Here is an 18065-nt window from a genome sequence, read left to right on the forward strand (position 1 = left end):
GTCTCCTTTACAAAATACTGCCTTGACAAATGGAAGCAGCAGGAAATCAGGATATCTCCCAGACAGTCGGCGAACAGGGATACCTACTTTGTCAACACCATGACCAGCTGGCACAACTGGAGAAGGCTATGGAAGAGGTTCTTCGCAGTCTTCAACGTCTTGAACATATCCTAGAGGCGTTGCCTTCAACTAGCGGAGGGTACTCTGCCAACCGGCAGACCCAGCGAGCCAGCACACCAGTCCATTCAGCAGTCCGCCCAGGTCAGCGATGCCCGTTTATCCCTCCCGGATAAATATGACAGAACCCCATCGAAATGCCGTGGATTCCTACTCCCCACCACGAGAGGTCCAAGGTTGCCACGGTTATTTCTCTGCTGACTCTACGACCGTCTGGGAGAGAGGAGAGGAGGAACTGGCTTCATATTAGGAGTTCATGGCTCTGTTCAGAGGTATCTTCGATCATCCACCGGAGGGCAGAGAGGGGGGTGAGCGCCTATTCCAACTGCGGCAGGATTACCAGACCGCTGCCGAGTTCACGCTCACCTTCCGGACAATAGCAGCATCCAGCGGATGGAATGAGCCGGGGCTCCATATGCTATTCAGAAGAGGACTGCACGAGGAGGTCCAGACGGAACTGGCATGTAGAGACGTCAACCTCTCCTTGAACGTGATGGCCATCCGCCTGGATAACCTACTTCGGGAACATCGGTACCCGCATCGCTTCTCTCCCTCCCTCAGTGACCACTCTGTATCAGACCCTGAACCCATGGAGGTAGGGGTCACACACCTCCCCGCGCCTGAGCGACAGAGATGGAAACAGCTGGGGCTCTGTCCCTATTGTGGTCAAGGGGGGCACCAGCTTCAGCATTGTCCGGTACGTCCCAACTTGGGATCCACGAGAGCAGAGGGACAGTCAAGTGATTTTCCACCTCCTGGGGCAGGTGTGAGTATCCCATTTTCATAATTTTCTGACAAACACTTTTTAGTGTCGATCACACTAGCTGGCTGTCCCTCATGTACTGTTTCTACCTCGCTAGTGGATTCAGGTATGGCGGGGAACGTTATTGATCAGACCCTTGCCTCCTCTCTGAACATCACCTCATACCCGCTCTGCTCTCTGTTTCAAGGCCTTGATAATTGGCCACTAGGATCTGGAATTATCACACTCATCACCACACCACTCACCCTAACCGTGGAGTCCATTCATCAGGAAAACATTCCCTTCTTCATCATTAGTGCACCAGCTCACAAGATCAGCCTCCCAAGGCTCCAACGCCACAACCCCAACATCTCATGGTCAAGGATGAGTATCACGGACTGGTCACCCGAATGCCGGAGGACCTGCTTTCCCATCCCCTAGAGTCTTAGCCCCTGTGGTCTAGGACGTAGATGTGGACATTCGCCAGGCTCTGGAGAGGGAACCCGCACCCACTACCTTATCCTCCTGAGCGCATCAATGTTCCCATGGTGATAAGGGATCCCTCTCTCTGGTCTCCCTACTGCTCTCTAGGTCGCTGAAGCACTGTTCCAGCAGGGCTTCGGGCATTCTGGTCTTTCGAAGGACATAGTCTCCGACTAAGTCAGGGTCAGCCTCACTTCCGGGTATAGGCCTCAGTCTATAGGGGTGGTATACAGTAGATAGCCCTATTTGGTAAAATACCAAGTCCATATTATGGCAAGAACAGCTCAAATAAAGCAAAGAAAAATGACATTCCATCATTACTTAAAGACATGGAGGTCACTCAATATGGAACATTTCAAGAACTTTGAATGTTTATTCAAGTGCAGTCGCAAAAACCTTCTAATGCTATATTGAAACTGGCTCTCATGAGGACCGTCACAGGAAAAGAAAACCGACAGACATCTCAACATCAAGTGTTCAGAGGAGACTGCGTGAATCAGGCCTTCATGGTCGAATTGCTGCAAAGAAACCAATACTAAAGGACACCAATAAGAAGAGACTTGCTTGGGCCAAGAAACACAAGCAATGGACATTAGACTGGTGGAAATCTTTCCTTTGGTCTGATGAGTCCAAATTTGAGATTTTTAGTTCCAACCGACGTGTCTTTGTGAGATGCAGAGCATGTGAACGGATGATCTCCATGCGTGGTTTCCACGTGAAGCATGGAGGAGGGGGTGTGATGGTATGGGGGTGCTTTGCTGGTGACACTGTCTGTGATTTATTTAGAATTCAAGGCATACTTAACCAGTATGGCTACCACAGCACTCTGCAGTGATACGCCCTCCCATCTGGTTTAAGCTTAGCGGGACTATCTTTTCTTTTTTTTTGTGGGAATAGTAAGAATACCTTACTGTCCCCACTACAACAACAACAAAAATATCTAAATACATTTGATTGAAATACTGTAGAAGTCAATTCATTCCTATGGCGGACTGCTCCTACTGAGGAGTACCAATATGGTGGCCGGTGGCTATGAAGTCTCTCATTGGCCATTACATAGCATAAGCACTCCAGGGTTTATACACATCATTGGTTTACAACCAACCTGATACAGGTGAGGTTTGCTTGGGCAGGTTACTGCAGAAACATATCGACATTCACAACAGTGTTTTCTTAAATGTATCAGCGGTATAGGCCACTTTCGGGTTCTCATCCTGGCAAATGGTACAACAATGATTGTGCTTTTAATTCATTTGTGTTATTAATGTGTAATTAACTTTAAACCATGTAATTAAATACATTTTTTTTAAATGGGTGATTTATATACCATAATCATTTTTGACACTTTAAAATGCCCCATGAGCTTAGTTCAACTGTCGTTCCCCATCAGAACCCAAAATATAGGCATGTTTTACTCTATTGTTCATTAACAATACAGGCCTAATTGTAAACAAACACTGTATAGTCTTAAAACATGGTTCAAACTATCATTTTGATATCATCGATGGTCAGTCCTTGCATCCATAGCTCTGTCTATGAATTTGAAAACGGTTACATTTCTCCAGCCCCATCACTTATCCTTTTACCAAAACAGTGGCTGGGCATTGATTTGTTATTGATTGAACTGCAGATTGCCCTTTTAAGTGTATTCTATTCATTTATTGGGAAATATATCCTATACTGCTTTGTTCCTTACAAAGGTTTAGATGACCAGTACAAATAGAGGACTCAGGAAGCTGTGACATAATAGCCAGAAATACCAGTTTATAGGTACACTGAAAAATAGTAGAGGGATTGAAAACTTGGTACAACACATCTGCATAAAGTGCAGGTAATAATTTCTGTCTTGTCCTTCTAGATCTTCATCATGATGTTACCAAGATGGTATTAAGATGGACCAGCTTGAACTTGAGAAAAGTAAGTCAACCAACATCTGATGAATGGTAAGCCTTCTACAACATTCTTGACATAACTCTCTGCAAGTTTAGTTCAGTTCTCAACACTGGGGACACTCAGGGGTGCATGCTTAGTCCCCTCCTGTACTCCCTGTTCACCAACGACTGCGTGGCCAAGCACGACTCCAACACCATCATTAAGTTTGATGACACAACAGTGGTAGGCCTGATCACCAACAACGATGGGACAGCCTATAGGGAGGACGTAAGAGACCTGGCAGTGTGGAGCCAGGACAACAACCTCTCCCTCAACATGAGCAAGGCAAAGGAGATGATCGTGGGCTACAGGGGAAGGAGGGCCGATCACACCCCCATTAACAACGACGGGGCTGTAGTGGAGCGGGTCGAGAGTTTCAAGTTCCTTGGTGTCCACATCACCAACAAACTATCATGGTCCAAATACACCAAGACAGTCGTGAAGAGGGCACAATACACATTTTCCCCCTCAGGAGACTGAAAAGATTTGGCATGGGTCCCCAAATCCTCAAAAAGTTCTACAGCTGCACCATCGAAAGCATCCTGACCGGTTGCATCACCAACCTGGTATGGCAACATTCTCTGCCTCTGACCGTAAGGCGCTACAGAGGGTAGTGCGTACGGCCCAGTACATCACTAGAGCCAAGCTTCGTGCCATCCAGGACCTATATACTAGGTGGTGTCAGAGGAAGGCTCAAAAAATTGTCAAAGACTCCAGTCACCCAAGTCATAGACTGTTCTCTCTGCTCCCGCACGGCAAGCAGTACCAGAGCGCCAAGTCTAGACCCAAAAGTCTCCTCAACCGCTTTTACCCCCAAGCCATAAGACTACTGAACAATTAATCAAATGGCCATCAGGCCTATTTACATTGACACCCCAGCCCCTCCTTTATTTTTGAACTGCTGCTACTCATTGTTTATTGTCTATGCATAGTCACTTTACCCCTACCTACATGTACAAATGACCTCAACAAACCAGTTCCCCTACACCTTGACTCGGCATTGGCACCCCCTGTATATAGCATCGTTATTTTATTGTGTTACTTTATTTATTTATTTAGTAAGCTCATGAAAGCCATTGAACATGTTTAATTCACACAAACTTCATCTGAAAGTTTCAGTATTGATTATTTACAGTAATCTCAGTAAGAAATATGGTAGCATGATTGCCATTGCTAGCTAGATAACTAGCTAAAACGGTTGCCCAGCAACAAACATTTTAAGAAGATTTGTAAGAAGATATTTGAGAAGTTCCTAAGAAAATTATGAAATCTTAAGATTGTTGAGGAATTGCATTTACAAACTATCTTATGAACTTTTCTTTTTTTCTTAAGAAGTTGCTTACATTTTTGCATAAGAAGTGTTTTGTGAATCTGGGCCATAATCATAGGCTCATAATCCTCAGTGGAAGGCCCTGCAACTTGGGCACGGCCCTCAAAAGGTTCTTTACCAGATTGAGGATCTGGATGTTAGGAGGGCTCAGCACCTGTGGATCCCTAGTCATGACCGTGGTCAGCAGGTTGATGGACAAGCTGAGATCTTGGAGCCTGTTGCTGCTCAGGTCAGCCAGGGGCAGGCCAGAGAAGCAGCCCGGGGCCAGCTCCTCCAGGGTGTTGTGGCTCAGGTCCATGGTCTCCAGGTAGCGCAGCCTAAAGAAGGTGCTGCTGTTGAGTCTGGAGAGGAGGTTGTTAATGAGGTCCATGCTGACCAGGGTGGTGTACCCTGGCCCAGAGACGGTGGTGTGGATGGCGCTGGAGGACAGGTCCAGGGAAGGAATCCAGAGGGATGGAAATGGGGACCACCAGACCATGACCTCGGCCCACCCCACTACGGTCCACCCTGGTTAGGCTGAAGCTGTCGAACAGACTGAAGCTCTCCACTTCACAGAGACAGCCCGGGTGGCAGTCCGTCGCTGCAGTGGAGGATGAGCAAGAACCAAACCCTCACACCCAGGAGACTGGACATTGCAAAGACGCAAAATGTTTTAATTAATTATGTTTTAATTTAATTAGTTCATTACATTCCTCTTCAAGTATTTCACAAGAGTTTGGTTATTTAGGAGTCTATGAAGACCTACATTATTACGCTCTTTAAATCGGCACTTTTTCTCTTAGAATTAATTGAATGTCAAGTTCAATCATCATGCACAGAGATAATTAACCATTAAAAAAATTTATATTTCTGTTGTCAAAGGAGATGAAATGCTAAGGAAAGTAGGATTTCTTTTTTATTTAATTATTTTTGAATTTGACCACTTTTTCTCCCCAACTTCGTGGTATCCAATTGTTTTTAGTAGCTACTATCTTGTCTCATCCACTACAACTCCCGTACGGGCTCGGGAGAGACGAAGGTTGAAAGTCATGCATCCTCCGATACACAACCCAACCAAGCCGCAATGCTTCTTAACACAGCGCCATCCAACCCGGAAGCCAGTTGCACCAATGTGTCGGAGGAAACACCGTGCACCTGGCAACCTTGGTTGGCGCGCACTGCGCCCGGCCCGCCACAGGAGTTGCTGGTGCGCAATGAGACAAGGATTTCCCTACCGGCCAAACCCTCCCTAACCCGGACGACGCTAGGCCAATTGTGCGTCGCTCCACGGACCTCCCGGTCACGACCGGTTAGAGAGCCTGGGCGCGAACCCAGAGTCTCTGGTGGCACAGCTGGCGCAGCTGGCGCTGCAGTACAGCACCCTTAACCACTGTGCCACCCGGGAGGCCGGAAAGTAGGATTTCAATAGAAATTGTGATTTGGTATTTGGAGCATAACCTGATGGTTGTAAATCAAAAAAGCGTCTGTGTTCATTCATCCACCATGTATGCATCGCTCATAATCTCACATGGAGGGATTACATTTAGAGCCACTAAATATTTTTTGTTAAAAGAACACATATCAGTCTAATATCATCAATTAACACTAGCAAATATTTTTACTAATATGCTGGCTGTCAATGTATCTTAGGTTGTTTTCAAGCGTTTCAGTTAATTGTTTGAATTCAGTCCGGTTCGCTTACTTTTTTGTGCAGTGTGAACACTCCAAATGGAACTCAGACCCCTCAAAAGAGGTTAATAAACAAACTGAGGCAATCTCCAGATGTGGTCTGAGTTCAGTTCGCTTGAATTCCACGGTCGGTTCTCTTTTTTAGCTCCCCAGGTTCGCTTGTCATTATTCCTGTACCACACTTGACTACCGCAACACCATTTCCCCTGCTATAAACCCTCACATTGGTGCTACAAAAGAGAGAAGTTGATGATGTGCAGGTTCCTTCTAGATATTGATTAGCGATTGTCAAGGATACACAGAAATTCCAAAATGTATGGAGTTTTTAGTTCAGATTATTTGTTTGCCATATGTGATCTATAGCTTAAGAGAGCTTCATAAACTGTTTATTGATAATGGGGTTTGAATAGTGTGAGAAGAAAACATATTTGGAGAGATTCACAACAGGGTACAAAATCTATTCTAGCTCTTAAAGGGGCAGTAGCCTACTTTGGGTGTACAATTTTCAATTACAGCATTATTTATTCTGAAGTTATTATATTTCTATGTATTCTGTTAACAATCAAATGTAAATGTTAATAGTATATTCTGATTACAAGTATTATGTCTCATATTTTAACATAGCTAGAAATTATCATTTTTAGGTTGTATCTTATGTATACTGTAAATGGTTGTGATTTTGTCATAAGCTACTCTTGTTAATATACGAGTATAATTGTAATTTGTCTCTGTGGTGATAAAAAGTAAATGTTTCTCCGCTATATCTAGCTGTCCGATAACGCATTCTAATTGAATGGCTTGTCTTGCACTTTGTAAAAACCCAGTGAACTGGCAAAAGAGTTGAGTCCTCATTCAAAGGCAAGGGCAGTGTGAATACAAAGCACATTAGACATGTGTCATTCTTGTGGCCCTGTGCTCTAGAGAACATCACACTGCTCAGATGTCTCATCATGTCAACCGGAGAGGTCACACCTGTCCCAGTCTCTGTTCCTGGAAGGGATCAGCTGTGCAGTGTGTGTGTGTGTGCAAGCTCTGTGGCGTCATGGTGAAATACCTGCCCAGGGGGCAGCATGGGGCACCAGGTGTGGCTGTACAAAGCACAGCTTATTCAACCCTATCTGAACTCTGGAACATGAATGAACTGTTCCTAAATTCACCTAGTATTTTTGCATTAGCATTACTTTTGCATTAGAATTATTTGGTGTATTATTTGGTTACATATTAGATTTTAAAAAGTTGGTACACTCAAACTATTGTAGTAGTAGTACACACATAGGTCTAAATGCCTTTTTCCTTTTCTCTTTCAATAGAATATTCCTACTTGGAAACCTTAAACCACACTTGGCAGTGAAATTGCTAGAGAGAACATAAAACAGGGGGGTGTTGTTCTAAATGTTGGGGGGACAGATTTGTTGCCAGCATGACTAAGACAATAACTGCATTTTGGTTTTATTTAGGAAATGGACACAGTATCTTTGTTCACTAATTTTAAGCGCAACCTTATCTTTGACTTTGAAGGGTATAAATTCATTTAATTAATTAGCAGACTTGTTTGAAAATGAGTGCATATACATAGTGCATTATCTTGACTGTCCTGACAACATTCCTCCTTTCACAGCCTCTACAGATAGATGTGGAGTAAGCCAGTAATTTACCACAATAGAGGAGACCCGTTGTTATCATCCCTTTCCTTTCTCTGCTCTTCCATTCTCCCACCACCACCATTTGATTTCACATGTGTGTACAGCATCACTAATTTAAACTACATCCTGTATCCTTTCTTTCAGGATCAAAAGTTGTTGTGTATGGGATGGATGTTGCTTTTTGGACATCAAATGAAAGGGAACTGAATTGAGGATTCTGCATTAAATGATTCACTTGACAAAAAACGAAATCCTTTATTGCAACACAGTAGAAATGTAAGCCATGTAGGCTATGGAATCTCTCATGTTCAGATCGTTAGCCTACAACAGGGAATCACAGACAGAAATGGTATGCTTGTGATCACCGATCCGTTACAATGTTTTTGAAATTATATGCTATCCATGACAATGTTTCAGGGGACTGCTATCCGTTACAGCTGGGGTTCTTAAACTTTTTCAGCCTAGGACCCAAATGAGAAATTCTGTGCTTTCCTGGGACCCAAGCTTAGGAAAATATGCAACTATAAGTAGATATTGGTACATTTCATTGCCATTATGCCTATAAAAAAAATGCAATATAGACAAAAACAAATAATGAAATACCCATGAATATATTTTGATGTTTATTTTTCCCCATTAAAAACACTCTTACATATCTGGCTCGGTTGGAACTGTTGCTGTTAAAATACAATAAATAATTTCATTCTGAACTGAATAAAGGATTAATCACATCACACAGATGTATAACAGAACACGCACGCACAGGCTTTTTGATCGTGCAACCCAAAGTATTCTGTATACATCTGGCCCTTCTGTGTTAACAAACCTCCAAACGAGCTTCAACGCCATACAACACTCCTTCCGTGGCCTCCAACTGCTTAAATGCTAGTAAAACTAAATGCACGCCTTATTATTATTTGACCATGCTGGTCATTTATGAACATTTGAACATCTTGGCCATGTTCTGTTATAATCTCTACCTGGCACAGCCAGAAGAGGACTGGCCACCCCACATAGCCTGGTTCCTCTCTAGGTTTCTTCCTAGGTTTTGGCCTTTCTAGGGAGTTTTTCCTAGCCACCGTGCTTTTACACCTGCATTGCTTGCTGTTTGGGGTTTTAGGCTGGGTTTCTGTACAGCACTTTGAGATATCAGCTGATGTACGAAGGGCTATATAAATACATTTGATTTGATGCTCTTCAACCGATCGCTGCCCGCACCCGCTTGCCCGCCCAGCATCACTACTCTGGACGGTTCTGATTTAGAATATGTGGACAACTATAAATACCTAGGTGTCTGGCTAGACTGTCCTTCCAGACTCACATTAAGCATCTCCAATCCCAAATTAAATCTAGAATCAGCTTCCTATTTCGCAACAAAGCCTCCTTCACTCATGCTGCCAAACATACCCTCGTAAAACGGACTATCCTACCGATCCTTGACTTCGGTGATGTCATTTACAAAATAGCCTCCAACACTCTACTCAGAAAATTGGATGCAATCTATCAGTGTCACCCGTTTTGTAACCAAAGACCCATATACTACCCACCACTGCGACCTGTATGCTCTCGTTGGTTGGCCCTCACTTCATATTCGTCGCCAAACCCACTGGCTCCAGGTCATCTGTAACTCCTTGCTAGGTAGAGCTCAGCCTTATCGCAGCTCACTGGTCACCATAGCAACACCCACCCATAGCACGCGCTCCAGCAGGTATATTTCACTGGTCATCCCCAAAGCCAACACTTCCTTTGCCTGCCTTTCCTTCCAGTTCTCTGCTGCCAATGACTGGAACAAATTGCAAAAATCACTGAAGTTGGAGACAAATCTCCCTCACTAACTTTAAGCATCAGCAGTCAGAGCAGCTTACCTATCACTGCAGCTGTACACAGCCCATTTGTAAATAGCCCATCCAAACAACTACCTACAGTGCCTTGCGAAAGTATTCGGCCCCCTTGAACTTTGCGACCATTTGCCACATTTCAGGCTTCAAACATAAAGATATAAAACTGTATTTTTTTGTGAAGAATCAACAACAAGTGGGACACAATCATGAAGTGGAACGACATTTATTGGATATTTCAAACTTTTTTAACAAATCAAAAACTGAAGAATTGGGCGTGCAAAATTATTCAGCCCCTTTACTTTCAGTGCAGCAAACTCTCCAGAAGTTCAGTGAGGATCTCTGAATGATCCAATGTTGACCTAAATGACTAATGATGATAAATACAATCCACCTGTGTGTAATCAAGTCTCCGTATAAATGCTCCTGCACTGTGATAGTCTCAGAGGTCCGTTAAAAGCGCAGAGAGCATCATGAAGAACAAGGAACACACCAGGCAGGTCCGAGATACTGTTGTGAAGAAGTTTAAAGCCGGATTTGGATACAAAAAGATTTCCCAAGCTTTAAACATCCCAAGGAGCACTGTGCAAGCGATAATATTGAAATGGAAGGAGTATCAGACCACTGCAAATCTACCAAGACCTGGCCGTCCCTCTAAACTTTCAGCTCATACAAGGAGAAGACTGATCAGAGATGCAGCCAAGAGGCCCATGATCACTCTGGATGAACTGCAGAGATCTACAGCTGAGGTGGGAGACTCTTTCCATAGGACAACAATCAGTCGTATATTGCACAAATCTGGCCTTTATGGAAGAGTGGCAAGAAGAAAGCCATTTCTTAAAGATATCCATAAAAAGTGTTGTTTAAAGTTTGCCACAAGCCACCTGGGAGACACACCACACATGTGGAAGAAGGTGCTCTGGTCAGATGAAACCAAAATTGAACTTTTTGGCAACAATGCAAAATGTTATGTTTGGCGTAAAAGCAACACAGCTCATCACCCTGAACACACCATCCCCACTGTCAAACATGGTGGTGGCAGCATCATGGTTTGGGCCTGCTTTTCATCAGCAGGGACAGGGAAGATGGTTAAAAGTGATGGGAAGATGGATGGAGCCAAATACAGGACCATTCTGGAAGAAAACCTGATGGAGTCTGCGAAAGACCTGAGACTGGGACGGAGATTTGTCTTCCAACAAGACAATGATCCAAAACATAAAGCAAAATCTACAATGGAATGGTTCAAAAATAAACATATCCAGGTGTTAGAATGGCCAAGTCAAAGTCCAGACCTGAATCCAATCGAGAATCTGTGGAAAGAACTGAAAAATGCTGTTCACAAATGCTCTCCATCCAACCTCACTGAGCTCGAGCTGTTTTGCAAGGAGGAATGGGAAAAAATGTCAGTCTCTCGATGTGCAAAACTGATAGAGACATACCCCAAGCGACTTACAGCTGTAATCGCAGCAAAAGGTGACGCTACAAAGTATTAACTTAAGGGGGTTGAATAATTTTGCACGCCCAATTTTTCAGTTTTTGATTTGTTAAAAAAGTTTGAAATATCCAATAAATGTCATTCCACTTTATGATTGTGTCCCACTTGTTGTTGATTCTTCACAAAAAAATACAGTTTTATATCTTTATGTTTGAAGCCTGAAATGTGGCAAAAGGTCGCAAAGTTCAAGGGGGCCGAATACTTTCGCAAGGCACTGTACCTCATCCCCATATTTGTTTTAGTTTTTCTGACTCATCTCTTCAGTATGATTGAGTGTAGTCTGGCCCAGGGGTGCGAAGGTCAACGGCAAGGCACTGGAGATACGAACCGCCCTTGCTGTCTCTGCCTGGCCGGCTCCCCTCTCTCCATTGGGCTTCTCTACCTCTGACCCTATTACGAGGACTGAGTCCCTGGCTTACTAGTGGTCTTCCATGCTGTTCCTAGGAAGGGTAGGTCGCTTGAGTGGGTTGAGTCACTGACGTGATCTTCCTGTCCTGTTTTGCGCCCCCTCGGGCTCGTGTGGTGGAGGAGATCTTTGTGGGCCCTAGGACCATGCCTCAGAACTACCTGGCCTGATGACTCCTGGCTGTCCCCAGTCCACCTGATCGTGCTGCTGCTCCAGTTTCAACTCTTCTGCCTGCGGCTATGGAACCCATACCTGTACACCGGAAGTGCTACCTTGTGCCGGACCTGCTGTTTTTGACTCTCTGAATGCTCGGAAATGAAAAGTGACATTTACTCCTGAGGTACTGACCTGTTTCACCCTCTACAACCACTGTAATTATTATTTGACCCTGCTGGTCATCTATCATTTAAAAATATATAAATGTAAGCAAAACAATACTTATTCTTGATCTAAGGGAGAAATAGTAAGCCCATTGAGCCCATGGGATGTTACATTTTGTTTGCCTACATTGTAAGCCACTAGATGGAGAGAGATGCCTAAATGATCCCCAGTGCCACATGATTACAGATAGGCATGCATGGAGCCTATTAGAATTATACAACACTTAGACTTACTGTAGATTTCAGTTTACTCCTTTGATCAACTAGAAAACACTTGCTCTTATACCTATTTAATAACTCAGTAATGAATTACTACAGTAGCAACATATTTCAAGTTAATACACAGGTGTAGGAGCAACTCATTGAATCCCAACAACTATCTGACCTGATCGTCTTAAAGAGAGCCACAGGATTTTTTATTTCACAAGGTAAGTTGACTGAGAACACATTCTCAGCAACAACCTGGGGAATAGTTACAGGGATGAATAAGCCAATTGTAAGCTGGGATGATTAGGTGACCATGATGGAATAAAGGACAGCTTGGGAATTTAGCCAGGACACCAGGGTTAACACCCCTACTCTTACAATAAGTGCCATGGGATCTTTAATGACCTCAGAGAATCAGGAAACCTGTTTAACATCCCATCTGAAAGACAGCACCCTACACAGGGCAGTGTCCCCAATCACTGCCCTGGGGCATTGGGATATTTTTTAGACGAGCAAAGAGTGCTTCCTACTGGCCCTCCAACACCACTTCCAGCAGCATCTGGTCTCCCATCCAGGGACTGACCAGGACTGTAATGCTGCGGGTGTCGTGGGTGTGGAGTCAGACGCAGGAGACAGAGAGTGCAATGCTGTGCGTCTTTAATTGCACCAACGCACCACAGGGTACTCACAATAGTAACGACCCCAAACACAGGGAATGAAAATGTACAACGGAAAAGTCACGACCAGGCACTAACACGTACCTCTACAACAGAGCCGAAGGTTACACTGAAATAATCCCGCACAACAACCAGGCGGGCCGGCTGTCTAATAAAGACAAACTAATCATACCTAAACAGGTGCTACCAATAAACATACAAGGAGGGGGAGGAAAGACAATCAGTGGCAGCTAATAGGCCGGTGATGACGACCGCCGAGCGCCACTCGTGACAGTACCCCCCTGACGCGCGGCTCCCGCAGCGCGCCGACACCGGCCTCGAGGTCGCCCGGAGGACGAGGTGCAGGGCGATCCGGATGGAGGCGATGGAAATCCCTCAACATGGATGGATCCAAGATGTCCCCCACCGGTACCCAGCACCTCTCCTCCGGGCCGTACCCCTCCCAGTCCACGAGGTACTGCAGGCCCCTCACCCGGCGTCTTGAGTCCAGAATGGCCCGGATCGTGTACGCCGGGGACCCCTCGATGTCCAGAGGGGGAGGGACCTCCAGCACCTCACTGTCCTGCAGGGGACCAGCTACCACCGGCCTGAGGAGAGACACATGAAACGAGGGGTTAATACGATAATAGGAAGGGAGTTGTAATCGATAACACACCTCGTTTATCCTCCTCAGGACTTTAAAGGGCCCTACACACTGCGGACCCAGCTTCCGGCAGGGCAAGCGGAGAGGTAGGTTTCGGGTCGAGAGCCAGACCCTGTCCCCGGTACAAACACGGGGGCCTCACTGCGGTGGCGGTCAGCACTCCTCTTCTGCCGTCCACTCGCTTGTTGTAGAGATTCCTGGACGGCCCTCCAGGTCTCCTTGGAGCGCTGTACCCATTCCTCCACCGCAGGAGCCTCGGTCTGGCTCGGATGCCATGGTGCCAGGACCGGCTGGTACCCCAACACACACTGAAAAGGGGACACGTTAGTAGAGGAGTGGCGTAGTGAGTTCTGAGCCATTTCAGCCCAGGGAATGTAGCGTGCCCACTCCCTGGCCGATCCTGGCAATACGACCGCAGAAACCTACCCACCTCCTGGTTCACTCTCTCCACCTGCCCATTACTCTCGGGGTGATAACCGGAGGTCAGGCTGACAGAGACCCCCAAGCGTTCCATGAACGCTCTCCATACCCGAGACGTGAATTGGGGGCCCCGATCAGAAACGATGTCCTCCGGCACCCCGTAGTGCCGAAAGACATGGGTGAATAACGCCTCCGCAGTCTGTAGGGCTGTAGGGATACCGGGCAACGGGAGGAGACGGCAGGACTTAGAGAACCGATCCACAATCACAAGAACCGTGGTGTTCCCCTGAGACGGCGGAAGATCGGTCAGGAAATCTATGGACAGATGTGACCATGGCCGCTGTGGAACGGGGAGGGGTTGTAACTTCCCTCTAGGAAGGTGCCTAGGAGCATTACTCTGAGCGCACACTGAACAGGAGGAGACATAACCCTTAACGTCCTTAGCCAAAGTAGGCCACCAATACCTCCCCTGAAGGCTCCCCACTGTCCTCGTCACCCCAGGGTGACCCGAGGAGGGTAGGACATGAGCCCACCGAATCAGCTTGTCCCGAACACCAAGCGGCACGTACCTTCGCCCCGCTGGACACTGAGGAGGAGCGGGTTCAGCCCGTAACGCCCGCTCGATATCCACCTCCCATACCACTGGTGCTACCAGCTTTGAGGCGGGAAGGATGGGAGCAGGTTCGGTGGACCCATCCTCCGTGTCGTAAAGGCGGGACAGTGCGTCAGCCTTTACGTTCTGGGAGCCCGGTCTATAAGACAAAGTAAACCGGAACCGGGTGAAGAATATGGCCCACCTTGCCTGACGTGGGTTAAGTCTCCTAGCTGCCCGAATATACTCCAGGTTCTGGTGGTCGGTCCAGATGAGAAAAGGGTGCTTAGCCCCCTCAAGCCAGTGTCTCCACACCTTCAGAGCTCTAACCACCGCTAGCAACTCCCGGTCCCCACATCATAGTTACGCTCCGCTGGGCTGAGCTTCCTTGAGAAGAAAGCGCAGGGGCGGAGTTTTGGTGGCGTACCCGAGCGCTGCGATAGCACGGCACCCACCCCAGCCTCGGACGCGTCCACCTCCACTATGAATGCTAGAGAGGGGTCCGGATGCGCCAACACGGGCGCATCAGTGAACAGCGCCTTCAACTTGTTGAACGCTCCGTTCGCCTCTGCTGACCACTGCAACCGCACCGGGCCCCCCTTCAGCAGTGAGGTAATGGGAGCCGCTATCTGGCCAAAACCCCGGATAAACCTCCGGTAGTAGTTGGCAAAACCCAAAAACCGCTGCACCTCCTTTACCGTGGTTGGAGTCGGCCAATTACGCACGGCCCTAATGGGGTCGCCCTCCATCACTACCCCGAGGTGGAAATGCGATATCCCAGAAAAGAGACGGCTCGTTTAGAGAACACGCATTTCTCAGCCTTGACGTATAGGTCATGCTCCAGCAGTCTACCAAGCACCTTGCGCACCAGAGACACATGCGCGGTGTAAGTGGCCGAGTAGATCAGAATGTCATCGATATAAACAACCACTCCCTGCCCGCACAGGTCCCTGAGAATCTCGTCTACAAAGGATTGAAAAACGGCTGGAGCATTTTTTAACCCATACGGCATGACGAGGTACTCATAGTGGCCTGATGTGGTACTAAATGCGGTTTTCCACTCGTCTCCCTTCCGAATACGCACCAGACTATACGCGCTCCTGAGATCCAGTTTTGTGAAGAACTGCGCTCCGTGGAATGATTCCACCGCCGTAGCGATGAGAGGTAGAGGGTAACTATACCCCACTGTGATGGCGTTTAGACCTCTATAATCAATACACGGACGCAAACCTCCCTCCTTTTTCCTCACAAAAAGAAACTCGAGGAGACGGGTGAAATGGAGGGCCGAATGTACCCCTGTCCCAGCGACTCCGTGACATATGTCTCCATTGCCAACGTCTCCTCCTGGGACAGCGGGTACACGTGACTCTTGGGAAGCACAGCGTCTACCTGGAGATCTATCGTACAATCCCTTCCCGGTCGATAAGGTGGTAATTTAGTCGCTTTCACTTTACTGAAAGCGATTGCCAATCGGCATACTCGGGGGAATGCACACCGTGGAACCCTGGTCTGGACTCTCCACCGACGTAGCACCGATGGAAACTCCCAAACACCTTCCAGAACACTCCTCTGACCACCCCTGGAGAACCCCTGTTTCCACGAAATTTTAGGATTGTGCCGGGCCAGCCAGGGAGTCCCCAGCACCACTGGAAACGCAGGCGAATCAATAATAAAAAAACTGATACGCTCCCTATGATTCCCCTGCGTCACCATGTCCAGTGGGACCGTGGTCTCCCTGACCATCCCTGACCCTAATGGCCGGCTATCTAGGGAGTGCACGGGGAAAGGAGAATCTATCGGCACCAGCGGAACCCCTAATTTAAGGGCGAGTCCGCGATCCATAAAGTTCCCAGCTGCGCCTGAATCGACTAGCGCCCTATGCTGGGAAGAGGGAAAAAAGTGAAGAAAAAAGGTTAAGACAAACATGTGGCCAACAGGGGGTTCTGGGTGAGTTTGATGCAGACTCACCTGGGATGATCGAGAAGCGTTCCGCCTGCCATCTCTACTCCCAGACGGACCCCCCCAGCACCGATCAGACGTGTGTCCTCTCCGACCACAGTTGGTGCAGGGAAGGCCTCCTCCTCCGGTACCCCTCGGCGCAGCCCCTCCCAACTCCATCGGAATGGGAGCGGAGGGCTGGGTGGTGGAACGCACAGGACCCTCTCTGAACTCCCGCGGGCAGCCAGCAGATTGTCCAGTCGAATGGACATGTCAATCAGCTGATCCAGTGACAGAGTGGTGTCCCGACACGCTAACTCCCGGCGGACGTCCTCTCGGAGACTACACCTGTAGTGGTCCATAAGGGCCCTGTCGTTCCACCCAGATCCGGCTGCCAAGGTCCGGAACTCCAGCGCGTAATCCTGGGCGCTCCTCCTCTCCTGCCTGAGATGAAAAAGTCGTTCTCCCACTGCTCGGCCGTCTAGAGGGTGATCAAACACGGCACGGAAGCGGAGGGAAAACTCTGGGTAGTGCTCCCGCTGAGTCTGGGCCATTCCAGACTGCGTTCGCCCACTCCAGAGCACGACCCGTGAGGCAGGAGATGAGGACACTCACCCTCTCCGCTCCTGAGGGAGTGGGTCTAACGGTGGCCAGGTATAGCTCCAGCTGAAGCAGAAACCCCTGGCAACCCGACGCCGCTCCATCATAAGCCCTCGGTAGCGTCAGACGGAGGGTGCTGGAGTCGAGTGATGGGGAGTCCGGGCCGTGGGTGCCGAAGGTGGAGAGAGGAGACCACTCCTCTCCCATCGGTCCATTCTCTCCATTACTTGATCCATCGCGGATCCGATCCGATGGAGAACGGTGGTGTGGTGGAGAACCCGTTCCTCCATCGATGGGAGAGGGTTGGCTGCTGCTCCTGCTGACTCCATTCAATTTGATTTAGGTGCGGGATTCTGTAATGCTGCGGGTGTCCTGGGTGTGGAGTCAGACGCAGGAGACAGAGAGTGCAATGCTGTGCGTCTTTAATTGCACCAACGCACCACAGGGTACTCACAATAGTAACGACCCCAAACACAGGGAATGAAAATGTACAACGGAAAAGTCACGACCAGGCACTAACACGTACCTCTACAACAGAGCCGAAGGTTACACTGAAATAATCCCGCACAACAACCAGGCGGGCCGGCTGTCTAATAAAGACAAACTAATCATACCTAAACAGGTGCTACCAATAAACATACAAGGAGGGGGAGGAAAGACAATCAGTGGCAGCTAATAGGCCGGTGATGACGACCGCCGAGCGCCACTCGTGACAAGGACCAACCCTGCTTAACTTCAGAAGCAAGCCAGCAGTGGGATGCAGGGTGGTATGCTGCTGGGATGCAAACCTAACTTGGATATGTGAATGGTCCCATAACACTCAATCGGCCCATGGTGGGAATCCTGTGGGCTTCTTTGCCTATGGCATCCCACTCCATCTGACCAATAATTATA

The 18065-nt window shown here is 47.6% G+C and overlaps 1 pseudogene; it reads right to left on the reverse strand.

Annotated features, from left to right (window-relative positions):
- Positions 1-4716: 4716 nt before the first annotated feature.
- Positions 4717-5514, reverse strand: LOC135573779 (tsukushi-like; annotated as a pseudogene).
- Between the last annotated feature and the right edge of the window lie 12551 nt (positions 5515-18065).

This window comes from Oncorhynchus nerka, linkage group LG10, assembly GCF_034236695.1.
Source record: "Oncorhynchus nerka isolate Pitt River linkage group LG10, Oner_Uvic_2.0, whole genome shotgun sequence".
In the NCBI taxonomy this organism is placed as follows: domain Eukaryota; kingdom Metazoa; phylum Chordata; class Actinopteri; order Salmoniformes; family Salmonidae; genus Oncorhynchus; species Oncorhynchus nerka.